At 41.3% G+C, this 13,723-nt stretch overlaps 1 pseudogene; it reads left to right on the forward strand.

Annotated features, from left to right (window-relative positions):
- The first annotated feature begins 547 nt into the window (after window positions 1-547).
- LOC149835054 (secreted RxLR effector protein 161 pseudogene) lies at window positions 548-1,042 on the forward strand (annotated as a pseudogene).
- The last annotated feature ends 12,681 nt before the right edge of the window (window positions 1,043-13,723 follow it).

Below are 13,723 nucleotides of genomic sequence, written 5' to 3' on the forward strand. Positions count from 1 at the left end.
TATAGTGAGACATTTGTCTGTCTCAACTAAAGAATCAATATGGATTATACTTTTCCTTGTAGCTCATTTAGATTTAGAGCTACACCAAATGGATGTAAAAACAACTTTCCTAAATGGTGAACTTGATGAGGATGTTTACATGGATCAACCTCAAAGTTTCTCTAAAGGTGATGCAGAACGTTTTGTTTGCAAGTTAAATAAGTCATTATATGGAGTTAAACAGGCCTCCCGCCAATGATACAATAAATTTACCAAAGTTATTCTGACTTTTGGATTTACAAAAAACATCGTTGACTGATGTGTGTTGCTCAAGACAAGTGGGAGTAAGTTCATAATCATAGTATTATATGTAGATGACATATTACTTACAACAAATGATAAGGTCATGCTCACATAAATCAATGAGTTTTTTTCCCTTCATTTTGAGATGAAAGACATGGGAGAGTTTGCTTTTGTTCTCGGCATAGAGATCCATCGAGACAGAACAAAAGGTATCTTAGGCCTCTCTCAAAGAACCTATATAAATAAAATTCACAGAAAGTATGGGATGGAGAATTGTTCTCCTACTACGGCACCCATACTTAAAGGGGATAAAATGAGCCTCAAAGATTATCCTCAAACTAAAGAAGACAAGACACTTATGAACCAAATACCATATGCTTCAGTTGTTGATAGCTTGCAATATGCACAGACCTGCACCCGACTTTACATATCCTATGCAGTTGGGGTTCTTGGCAGATTTCAATCAAATCCAGAATATGCCCACTGGACAGCTGCAAAAAAGGTCATGCGGTATTTGCAAGGGACAAAAGATTATATGTTGACCTATAGGAGATCGAAGCACCTTGAAGTGATTGGCTATTCGGATGTTGATCTAGGAGGATGTTCTGATAGTAGAAAATTTACAACAGAATACATCTTCCTTCTTGCTGGTGGTGTCATTTCTTGGAGGAGTGGGAAGCAGTCCACTACTGCTGCACACACCATGGAGTCAGAATTTATTGCACTATTTGAGACGACGTCACAGGCTATCTGGTTGTGAAACTTCATATCTGGACTCAAAGTGGTTAAATCCATTGAGAAACCACTTAGGGTATATTGTGACAATGAAGCCACTGTGTCCTTCTCCAACAACAACAGGAGTACTACATCATGCAAGCATATGAAATTGAAGTACTTTGTTGTCAAGGAAAGGACTGAGAATCAACATGTGTGTATTGATAACATTGGTACCAAAGAAATGGTTGCAGATCCTTTTACTAAGGGTATGGCCCCGAGATTATATGTTGAACATGTAAAGAGGATGGGTTTATCCATTTCGTTGTAGTCAGATACACAATTTCGTACATGTGATCACATGTTGTTATAAAGGTTGATTCTTTCTTTACTTATATTACATAAAGTTGTCTATGTGAATAGAATTTTGTTGAAGCAATATAAATTTGGATCCAAATAGAATTAAGGTCAATCTATTCAAGTTTGTAATTTCAAATCATTTGAAAATGATACATTTTTGTCCAAGTGGGAGATTGTTAGTTATTTGGATTCAGATTGGATCCATTCGGTTTTAGTTTGGATCCAGATCCACTTTCCATAACTAACAGTTATGGATGTCAAATGTGCGTAGATTTGAAGTAGAGATAAGTCTCACTTAGTCATGGGCTTATCTGTAACTGTTAGTCAGTTACGGAAGAGAATACAAGTATCCATGCGTGGTTGAGGGTAGGGGTGAGCGATATACATCTTCCCAAAGGTTTTAACCTACACGGTTGGGTCCCTACTCTAATTTTCTCATTAAGTGTTGTGACTCACCTAAGGCAGAGAAAAGCTAGAGGAGAACACTCTTCTGCTCTACTCCAGACGCCCAAGCTCCATCATCAATCAATGGCAGGGACACAAGGTACATGTTTCTATTTCTCTGTATTTTCAGTTTTTTGTATAGAATGCATGTATTCTTGTTTTGTTAGTTGAGGTTTATTTTTCACCTATGATGGATTATCCAAGATATTGCTTTTATCAGAACTCCTGATGTCCAAAAAGGAAGACTTGTTGTATTGCCAAATCCAAGTATCAGGCTCCTTGCCCAACTGATGGTGAGCCAAGCGATCCAGTAACACTTCCCACAGTTGCAATTCATGTTCCCTGAATCCTCTTGTTAAACCAATTTGCCAACCTTTCTGCAGAGACCAACATTATTGAGCCGTACATTCACTAGAAGTAGCAAAATGGTAAAAGTATGGGAAATTGGTCTCTCAGCGTCACTCCACCCATCCATCTGTCTGTCTAGAACTGGATCTTATTTATCTCCCACGTCCCAGCTTCAGTTGCATGCCATTTTTGAAATAATCTAAAATGGTGATCCAGTCTTTCCAGCTAACGAATCCCTTCCTCTATTGATTGGTGATTAAGTCTACTTTGTATTTGGCCTTTACAATCTTACACTAAGTGTGATCTTCTTGAAGAAGGGACACACAATCTGATGCAAATCGAAGGGGTTCGATTTACATTAAAATTCTACTAAACTACGATTATCTAAGAAAAATGAGAAATAACTAGACAAATGCACAAAAACAACTTATAAACAAGAAAATAACTTAATTTCATATTCCAATAAACTCTATTATCCATCTATAGAGATCCTTTATCTATAAGTCGATGAGATTTTTCTTAATTCTAAACAAAGTAAACTATTTATTCTGATAACCATTTAAAAAAATAAAACTTATCATAATATAATAAGATCTAGATATTAGATCTAATGCATAAATTCAATATCCCTTACAAATAAATCAAATACCAAAATGATTCACATACAAAATATTCAAATGATAAAAATTTAAAATATGAATTAAATTCAAATGGATCCTTCTGCTCCACTCTTGCATCACAACCACTTGGCAAGAAGGTCTCTTTGTTCATGAGATGAAGATCCTTGACACCTAAACCTCCAAGCTCTTGTGGCCTAGTGATCAAAGGCCTCTTGGGTGCTCGAGTAGACACTTCCAAGCTAATGCATTTCAAATTTTCTGTGAACACTAAAAGGCACACCATCATATTGGTTAAAGACTTCTCTACATTTCAACCATAGCTTTCATCTCTCTCTCTCTCTCTCTCTCTCTCTCTCTCTGGAGCACTTGAGCCCCACCAGGATCCCTGCTCGTTGGAGCACCCCGACCCTCCTTGTACCTCATTGTAGGCATGCCAGAGCCCTCTCTCGCCTCTCTGTTTCCATTTCCCCCCCTTGTCTGCTTCTTCCTATTACCGACACACCATTAAATCGGTGTTGCCACTCTAAAAAGAAACCCTCTCTCTCTTTGCGGCACTGTGGCCATTGCGTCCCCATTAGGGTTCTGTTATACCTCATCCTTGAACTGTGACCAATGTCTCACCATTGGGGTTTTATTGTTGCACCTAATCCCTGCACAGTGGCTATTGCCTCTAGCATGAGGGATCTCTCTCTCTCTCTATCTGATTCATGACTATTGCCAACTCTTTCTCTGATTCCCGACACATCCCAATCTGGTGACCATTGCCCTGCAACCATTCGTCTTCCTCACTATCAGCCTTGGTTCCCTAGACCCTTGTACCTGCGAACCACCTACGACCCCCCTTCAACCTGGTTTCTAGTGTGGTCACCTCTCTGCTCACTCGACTCGACGGAACCTCTGGTGACCCCACTTGCAGCCTGGTTTTCGGTCTCATTGCAGCCTGGTTTCCAGTTTTCTCTCTTTTCTCCGGTGCCGAAGGGAAGGCTGCTACTGACATTTTGAGCCCAAGCGTCACCACCGTTTGCCTCCGGTGATTTTCTAGTTTTGTCGGGCATGGGTTTTCTCCCTCCTCTGATATCCGTCTTCTTCCTCAAGGAATTTAGGATTTGGGCTTCGTAATTGGAAGAACTTTGTGCTAAGGAGGTATGATCTCTCTCTCTCTCACTCCTTCTTTAGAGCCCGACTCCCTACCTTAGCCAAGGCAGGAGGGCGGCCGGTATTCGTCCGGTGGTGGCTGGCCGGCGGCATATGTTCGACGAACCAGAGCTTATGTTAGTTTGAAGAAGGAAGGCCCGTAACTGACGGCTTGCCATCGGTCAGCTTCTCCTGTTTACCTCACCCTATTTTCTATGTCGACATGCGCCAACCGATAGCCCATTTCTGGGGCCTCGCTCCATATCGTTCATTGGACTCAAACTAGCGAGCCCTTAATTTCATCAAGCTTGCCGTCAATGATTGGGGGCTGCCTTTGCTTTCCGTCGGTGGGATATCGATGTTCTTCTCCCTTTCAGGCTTAATTATAGGTTTTTCTCTTTGCTTTCAGCGTCGTTGCGCTCTTGCCTTGCATTGGGCTCGCTTTAATCTCAGATGTTGAGCATTTCTTGCGTGGGGTAAGGTTGGAGCCTCTCACCGCGTGCTCTGCTCAGGCAATGTTGGTTCCGCCATTCTTCTTCCGTGTGCCATCGAATCGGGCGACAGATAAGTCACGGCAGCAAGTTCTCTCTTCCTGGCAGTGCTCTTTCCATGCCCTTCACTCTAGATTTCAGTTAAGCCTTGCCAGACTGGGGGATTGGTGGTGTGCTTCTTGTTTCTCTCTGAATTTCCATAAGCATCGTCACTGCCACATGTGTGATTCCTCCTTTTCCTCTCGGCGTCACTCGGTCTGGAAGCACAGGCGTTCGACATTCTCTCCCCCGTTCTCAATGAGTCTGTCTCTTCCATCCCAAGTTCCTACTAGGTTAGGGTGTTATCATGCTTGCCGGAGTAACCCTCGGCCAATCAGTCATCTTTCATTCTCGCCGTGGGTGCAAATCAGTGATCTTCAACAACCGACAGATTCCTTTCTTGCGTTCAAGATTGGGTCTATTTGGGTCTCTCTCTGATCGCCCATTGCTAAGGTTTCTCAGTCCTCGTCTTCGGCTTCCCTTGCCTCTTCTCCGGTGAAGGATATCCTCATTTTGGCCTGACTCCTCGAGGAACATGTATCCAAGTTGTCGGCTATCCCACGTGGATCTGGGTTTTTTGGCGCTCTTTCTCAAGTCTCTTTGGAGGCTCCTTCAGCCCTCCCCAGGACGTCTGTCATTTCGCATGGGAAAGGCCCCATGCAATCTGTTCTTTTCAATGATTTCTCTTCTCAAGACCTGGCGCTTTTATCTGCTTCTGGACGGGGACCTCAACCTGCCTATCCTTGTGCACCTTTCCAAGTCTTGTTCGTGTCGCCTTCAGGTTTCCTTGCTCGAGGTGAGCTTGACATGCTTCAGCCTTCTCCTTCACAGCTCGTGCCACCAAGTTTGACCTCCCCGTCCCATACCATGGCCTGCTCCCATTTCCATCCTCCAGTTCAGTCAGTTATTTCTTCGCTTCTTGGGAAATCACCGTTTGCTTCGACCTTCTCCCTTTTCAGTTATTGCTCGGTGGCACGTGTGGAGAGTCTTCCTCATGGTGGCCTTAGTTCAACATCTTCCTTCATTTTCTTTTCATCCCGGAGTTCTGCTTATCCTGTTATCCATATTATGGTGATTCATGCTGTCTCTAACCAGGCATGCAGCCACATGGTGATTGGCTTCTCGGTTCCTCATCCTCGCCCCTTTTACCATCGTGCGCTGAAGGTTATCTCATCTTCTCGGCGTCTAGTTTCTCCGCCTATCATTTCCCCCTGTGGCGGTCTGTCGGGGGGGGTGTTGACTCACTTGCCTCTCTCTCTCAGCTCTTCCTGGGTATTAAGATCGACGATGCTGCTCGGTTGTTGGATATCTCTCTCTCTACAACTCAACTGCTTGCTCTATTGGCTATCATGGATTTGACTATTTCGGGTCTCCACTCTGTTTTCGGGGATATCCTTTGCCCCCACACTTCAGCTTCGTTCGGTTCTTCGCAGGTTGACTCTCCTGTCGGGAATGTTTAGTGTTCCTCCACTGGTAACCGCAGACGTAGGAGGGATGTCTTTCCTGCCTCGGTTGGTTGGTCTCCTCGTAGATCGCCCAGGTTGTGGCAGCCATAGGTCTTTTTAGATTTTGTCCCATGAAGTTCGTTTGTTGGAATATTAGGGGCCTCAATTCTGCCGCCAAGTGCCTGTTTTTGGCGAGTTAGATTAGATAGGCTAATCCAGACTTGTTTGCCATCTATGAAACTAAAATGGAAGACATCCCGCTTGCGGTCGCTTCTTCCATTTGACGGGGAACATATTTTTTCTTTAAGCCCATAGTCAACCATGCTAGTGGTATTCTCCTCTTCGGTAAGAAGTCTTTAAATTTATCACAGCCAAACGTGGGTATCTACTCTTTGTCTGTTTCCTTCAGCTTACAATCAGTTGGTCGAAGAGCAGTGGTGCTCGTGGTTTATGGACCTAATCTCGCTGCGAGGAGGCCAACGTTTTGGGGAGACCTTGATAGGGCGATTAATTCTAATGATCAGTGCCACCTAATTATGGGTGATTTCAATTGTTTGCTTTCTCCTCATGATTCCAATTCTATCGTCCTTCCTAATCCCTCCATTTGAGGCTTCCAAGACTTTGTTCACCGACATCTATTGTATCATCTTCCTCTTACCAGTGAGCGCTTCTCTTGGTCAAATAGGCGATTCTGCCCGTGTTGTTGTGTTCTCGACAAGGTATTTGTCACCCTTTCTTTGTTGGACCTCATCCCTGACGTTAAATGTGTCTTGTTGGCACCCTCTATCTCTGATCATGGTCAACTTATCACTATTTGGGGGGATGGCTTCTCCTTCAATAGACGCTTTGTTTTTTAGCAATGGTGGCTACAAAAACCGAATTTTAATTCGGTTATTTATGCCTCTTGGTCTAAACCTTCTGTCGAGCATTGGGCTGCTCTACGGCTTATCAACAAGCTCTCGCGTCTTGCTAAGGATATCAGGGCCTGGATCCATAATTGTAATGCTATGAAATTTCAACATTTGGATGCTTGGGAGCGTGAGCTTTCTGAATTGTACCAGTCTATGTCTTCCCCAACCGGTTTTTCAGAACCTCAACTTTTGAGTTTTCAGGTCAGGTCCATTGAGCTATCTATGCTTATGAATAACTAGAGACTCAGGGATGAAATCCGTTGGAAGCAACGATCCAGGTTGAATTGGCTCAAAGTTGGTGATAGCAATACTAAATTTTTTCACTCCTGTGTGTCTCATCGTCATCGGAGGAAGGCAATCCCTTCTATCTCCATTGGGGGTGTCTTTTTCTCTGATCAGCTTGTCAACCCGGCTGTCACGCGCTATTTCAAGTCTACTTATGCCTCTTCGGTGGTCGCAGAGGGGAAAATTGGGTATGTCATGCTACGGATGATCTCTCATGACCAAGCTTGTGCTTTACAAAGAAGATTCTCGGATGTTGAGATCTTTCGTGCTATCCAGGATCTGTCTGGTTGGAAAGCGCCCGGCTTTGATGGGTTCCAAGTTGACTTCTTCAAGATTTTTGGGATTCCGTCAAACCGGACGTGGTTGGCCTCTTTGATGAGTTTTATCACAATTCCAGGCTGCCCTACCCTTTTCATTTAGCCATTATTTCGCTTATTCCTAAAGATGTCGATGCTTCAAATATCTCTCGATTTTGCTCGATCTTGGTGACGAGTGCTCTTTACCGTATGATTGCAAAGGTTTTGGCAAATAGGCTGAAATCAGTGGCTCAACAGATCTTCTCAGACTTTCAGTTTGCCTTCATCCATAATAAGAGGGCGCATCATTCTTTTATCATGGCAACCAAGGTTGTGCACTCTTTGCATCTTTGCGGTCAGCCTTCTTTCATTCTTAAATTAGATTTTCATAAGGCCTTCGATTCAGTGCAATGGACCTTCTTATTTTAAATGTTATCGAACTTCGGGTTTGGTTGTCGGTTCTCTGGCTGGGTTAGGGAATTAGTCACGAATGCTCAGGCTATGCTGAATATCAACGACACTTTCGGAGAACGATTCAAGCTGGAGTGGGGTCTGCGTCAAGGTTATCCTCTTTCACCTTTATTGTTCAATGCGGTTGTTGAGGGTCTTAATGTGATGCTTAAGCGAGCCGCTGCCTACAGTTTCATTGATCATTTATCGGTTCAGAACTTCAATTTTCATGCTCTAATTTATGTTGATGATATGATCATTTTTTGTCGCACTAGTGTTCAACAGATGCTTTAGTTCAAGCTTTTTCTTCTTCTTTTTCTCTCTCTTTCTGACCTTTCTTTCAATGAGAAAAAATGTTTTCTTTCTATGTTCCACGTCCAGCCCTCTATGTTAGCTGCTGGGATGAAGATTTTTAATTGTGGTGCATCTGAGTTGCCTATGTTGTACTTGGGTTTGCCGTTACAAGTTAAGCGTCTTTTCTCTGTGGCCTGGGCTTCGACGCTTCTTAAAGTTAAGCTCAAATTACTCTCGTGGCAAGCTTCTTATCTCTTGTTTGCTGGTAGCCTAACTTTAGTGAAGCACGTTCTCTTGACCATTTTAGAATTCTTCATGTCTATGTTTCTGATGCTTGTGGGTGTAGAGAAGCAGTTGGCGCGTCTGCCGGTAGGCTTCCTTTGGTTTGGGTGTCATCTCAAGGGTAAGCGCCACCTGGTTGGCTGGCGTTTAGTGGTTTTGCTGCGTTCTATGGTCGGTTTAGGTGTTCCTGCGCCCAGACTCAAGAGTATTGCCCTAGTCTCTAAGCAATGCTGGCTTGCTCATCAGACGAAGAATCCTTGCGCTAGTTTTCTTCTCTCTAAGTATGGACCTCCTTCTCTTCTTCCAGTTTTCCTTCGTTTGAGGCTTGGAGCATTTTCTCATCTACATCAGTCATGGTTGTCGGCTTTAGCTATCTTCAGCGACAATTTTGATGATCCAGCCGATATTGGTAACTGGTCGCATTAGGCTATTGCTCCTACCGGGAAGTTCCTAACCAGCAAAGTTTATAGATCGTTGCTTCCCCAGGGGTGCCTTGGATGCCCGAATCTGCTCTATAGGCGAAGGGCCCTTCTCCCCGATCTCAGCTCCTGGCTTGGTTAATCTTGCACGATAAGGTCCAAACTCACTCTACCTTAAAGAGGTGGGGCTTCCAGCTGCCGAGCTATTGTGTGCTTTGTCATGCTGCTGAAGAATCTTATTTCCACCTCTTCTGGTCTTGCCCTACTTTTGTGGAGATCTTTCGTAGGACTTGGAAGCAACCAGAAGTCCTGGTTATGGAGGAGTCCTTTGCGCTCGACCTCATCTTGGGTCCGGTCTGCCTTCGGTGCAGTATGCGGTGACGGTTAATCTGGAGGTCATGGTTGTTTACCACTTGGTGGTTCGTTTGGATGGCGCGCAACGATGCCATTTTTTGAGAATCTTTGGTTCACATTAATCTTCTTACGCACAAAATCCTAGTGGACGTTTACACGATTCTGCATATTCATTTTCCTGATCTTACTTTTCCTGCTGGTGTTGCTCCGCTCCCCCCCCCGGACATTTTTTGTTTTGCGGCTTCTACGTGAGCCGCTTGTTTTTTGTTTGTTTTGCTCATGCTTGTTTCTGTTTGTTTTGCTATGCTTTTGTTCTCTTTGGGTTCAACTCTCTCTCTCTCTCTCTCTCTCTCTCTATCTATCTATCTATCTATCTCTCTCTCTCTCTCTCTCTCTCTCTCTCTCTCTGTGTGTGTGGGGGATTGGAAAAAGTAAAAGAAAAATGAGACTTTGTTTCCTAGTAACGTAGGAAGAAAACATTAGTTTGGAGGAAATGTTTAGAAAACTATGGATTTTCAAAAATATGCTTTATATATAATCACAAATCATGTTATCAAGATTTTTCTCAACAAAGAAAAATCTCTCAATAAATTGAAAAAAATTGTTTTTTCTTGGGAAAATCTGATTTTTTTTGTGGTATATTTAGACTAAAAATATGTAAAGAATAAGAAAAAACCATTAAAATATAAAATATATATATATAAGTTAAAACATTACAAATCATCATAAAAATATGATATTTTAAAAATAGGCAATATCTTGAAAATGTCACACTTTTTTTTGTTATATCGTTTTTTAAAATTTTTGAGATAAAAAATCATGAAATTTTATAAAAAATGGCCACAGACATACATGACCTAAAAGCATTGTATTTTTTATTTATTTTTATTATTTTTTCCTAAAACAAACATTACAAATGTCATCTACATGTTTCACTTAGCGGGGATAGTGGGGATTGGCTTTTGAATCATTCGATTATGACATGTAGGTATGACTTTATAAGGTTTCAAAATTCTACAATGCGTGATACTTTCCCAGGTCATAAAATTGAGTTTTTCATGGAAATTTTGATTATGATGCATGGATAAATTTTCATGAGGTTTCAAAAAAATCAATGGCCTATAATTTTTAAAAATTTTGAGGCTCAAATACCATTTTTTTCATCCAAAATGTGAGATCCAAGTATTGATTTTTAGTAAATCAATCATGTTGAACACATTTGTACAATTAGAATTTTGAAAAACATTGAAAATTTGATAAAATGTTTCATTTAACACCTTTGGCATGGATCTTGTATTATATATATAGGGGCGGAACCGCGTTAGGAGGAGGGTGGGGACATGCTCACCCTAACCGCAAAAGGCCAATGATTGTTCTCACCCTAACCCGACAGGCCTCGAGTCTCGTCCCTCCCCTCCCCTTTTCCAACTAAATTCCTAATTATTTCTCTCTCTCTCTCTCTCTCTCTCTCTCTCTCTCTCTCTCTCAAGCCCTCCACCCCTACCCATGCCACCCCATAGCCAGATGACCTCTCTCTCTCTCTCTCTCTCTCTCTCTCTCTCTCTCTCTCTCTCTCTCTCCACGTGTGACCCCTTCACCCTAACACCCGACCCCACAGCCAAGTACACAGCATACGCCGCTTCCACGTGCACGAGGTCTACTCTTTCTCTCTTGTGTTTAGAACATAAATGCATGATAATGTAAGAATTAGGGTTTCAATTAGCATTTAGATTTAGAGTTTTTTGTATTTTTTTCTCAATTAGTATTTATGTTTTTTAATAAGATGAATATTAATTAGTTATTCTTATGTTTTTTTAATCAACATTATACATGATTCACGTGCTTGGCTTTAGTTAAAAATTTGGGCATTTTGTTATTTTTTATTTTAATTAGTTTATGTATGAAAACTATAAATGATGTTTGCTATGATTGAGGTTTTCATATAGTTTTTTTTAAATAGCATAAATATTTAATTAAGTGCACAAATATATTTTTTAAAGAGGTTTGGGATAATGTAGGAGATAAATAGCCTGGAAGATACACATCTCTCTCTCTCTATATATATATATATATATATGTGTGTGTGTGTGTTGTGTTAGGATCTCTTTTTGTTTTTTGGTTTGATTTGAACTCATAGATGTCTTTGTCATACTTTACACGGTAGAAAACAGGTATCTAGGTACTTTTATACTCACATTTGTTGTTTTAGAGAGAGGAAAAATATGTGGCTCATGTCGCACTAAAGCTTGGTTATGGACTTGTGGTACAGCACTGGCAAGACAAGTATCTACACGCGCTTGTAATGTTGACTAGCCTTCTAATTAAAGGGTTTTGGACTCATCCAAAGTATGTTAGGCAAGGTTTGTTGTTTCGAGTCGTCTCGCCAACGTAAAACGCGTAACGTGGGAGCTGTTCCTGTTAGAGTCGGAGTCCACGTTCAACGTTCAAATAATCCGACTCTTTGTTGACTGGGCTCAGTAGTGGACCGTAGACTTTCACCAAGAGCCAATGCTGGTCAGACTCGGACCTGGGCTTCTAACTAGGAAGCTCACAACAATAACCCTTCACGCACCAGTACCGAAAAGGACTTGACTGGGTCACCCATCTCCTAATTATCGCCCCCCCCCCCCCCCCCCAAAGACTTGGCCGAGTCACCTATCCATGTTCCTGTGGTCGGGCCAACCACGGACTGGGCCCAGCTGCGTTTGAGAGCCACTAAAGAGACAGGACATGTGCACCATCAATGGGTTCCATACTGTCAACAGGTCAGATCTGGGTTTGGTATCTGAAACCAAAACAAGACATTACCAAGTTCCGATTCTAATCCAGAGATCTTAAATGATAAATACAAAGAAAAGAATAAATATTTTGCGACATCCGGTTTTTGTTATCCAAAAATGGACCCAGATCTGACCCTCCCTCAGGCCTGTGAGACTATATATTGGGCTCGGCACGGCCCAAAACGATGTCAACCCACAGTCGTGGTTGTCAGGTCCTAGTTAGAGATTCAAACCTCAGGAATGGGATCGATCGTTCAACTTCACGGATGAGCCCGGAGATGTGGGTCCGAGACATCCCAGTCCATGTCGGTATCCAACCCATTGGCAACTCTATCCAAACACTTTCTGTGCACCTTTGACAATCAATGTCCATCTCCCCTAGTGTGTGTTTGATGTGCTCTATTAACAAGAAGCATAATGCAAAATGACAAAATAGAAGACATCAACCTTTTTTTTATGATCTTTGTAGTTCATGTACCATAACCATCTTAAGAGTCTTTATCATTTCAATATGATGGAAAGTAGTCCGTTAATAGTCCAGTCAGTGGGCCCAAATTAGGGGTGTCAACAGGTCTGGGTTTACCTGGACCCGACCTGAATCAAACCCTATAGGGTCTGGGTATGGTGATAAATAAGAAGATCTGATTAAGACTGTAAGAACTCATGCCTTGTACCTGTATCTTTGTGACAATAGATAATTGTGTCCTTAACCTTTTTTTTTTCTTATAGATATATACAGGGATAATGTTTGCTATCCCTGTTCTGTCATATTTTTATATTTTAAATTTTTTTTTTTTTTTGCACATCTTATTAGCCAGATGTGATCTACATATCATGTTTAGTACACACTAATGTTTTCTGAAAACATCAGAATATATCAGGTTTGAAAAATCAACGACTTACAATGTACCAAACTTGATTTCTACTATTTTGACCATGTTGAATACATCAACCAGGTCATACTCTACCTATGAGTTCTAACTGAAGGGCTCCTTGCCTGCAAGAGTAGCAATTGCTCTATATATAAAAAAGAAAGAGAGTAGAGAATAGCTATCTATACCAATCCATACATATTTATTTTATATGAATAGACTCTTGTAACATTTGATTCGAATGCGCAGATAGGTTTTTATAAGGTTTGAAAATTGACAGTATAAAATTTTTATAAATATCATAAATATTCAAGACTTAATCATATTTTTTTTATCAAAAAAACATGATCCAAGAATCATTTCCTATCCAATCAATTATGGTGAACACATTTGTGTGATCAGATTTGGGAGTGGTCAGATTTTAGGAAAAACAACTCAAAACCCCTTTCGGTTGCAGTGGTCTCTCTCTCTCTCTCTCTCATATATATATATATATATATATATATATATATATATATATATATATATATATATATATATATACTCTTTCCAGGTGTTAAAGGACAAAAGAAGAGCAGACTTCATTGCTAAACTTTATATGGTAGGCTACGGGCTCATACTAATTAGAGGTAGTACTTGGTCCAACTTTCAATCTAAGGGCATGTTTGATGGTTTGTCCATTAAATTATAGAAGAGAATAACAAAACGAACAAAACACTGGTTATGTTTATTTTGTAATTTCTGTTTCGATTTCAATGTTTGTTTAGACTGTACAGGATGTTGTGTTCCAATTGTCTGTTGTTGTAAACAGTCAGGAATAATGGGCTAAATTACTTTGCTTTGAATCGTATGGCCCGATTTGCTCATCATTTTACATGTGGATATGAATCCAATTAGGAAGGT

The sequence above is a fragment of the Nuphar pumila genome, chromosome 6 (genome assembly GCF_984573655.1).
Source record: "Nuphar pumila chromosome 6, dmNupPumi1.hap1.1, whole genome shotgun sequence".
NCBI lineage: Eukaryota > Viridiplantae > Streptophyta > Magnoliopsida > Nymphaeales > Nymphaeaceae > Nuphar > Nuphar pumila.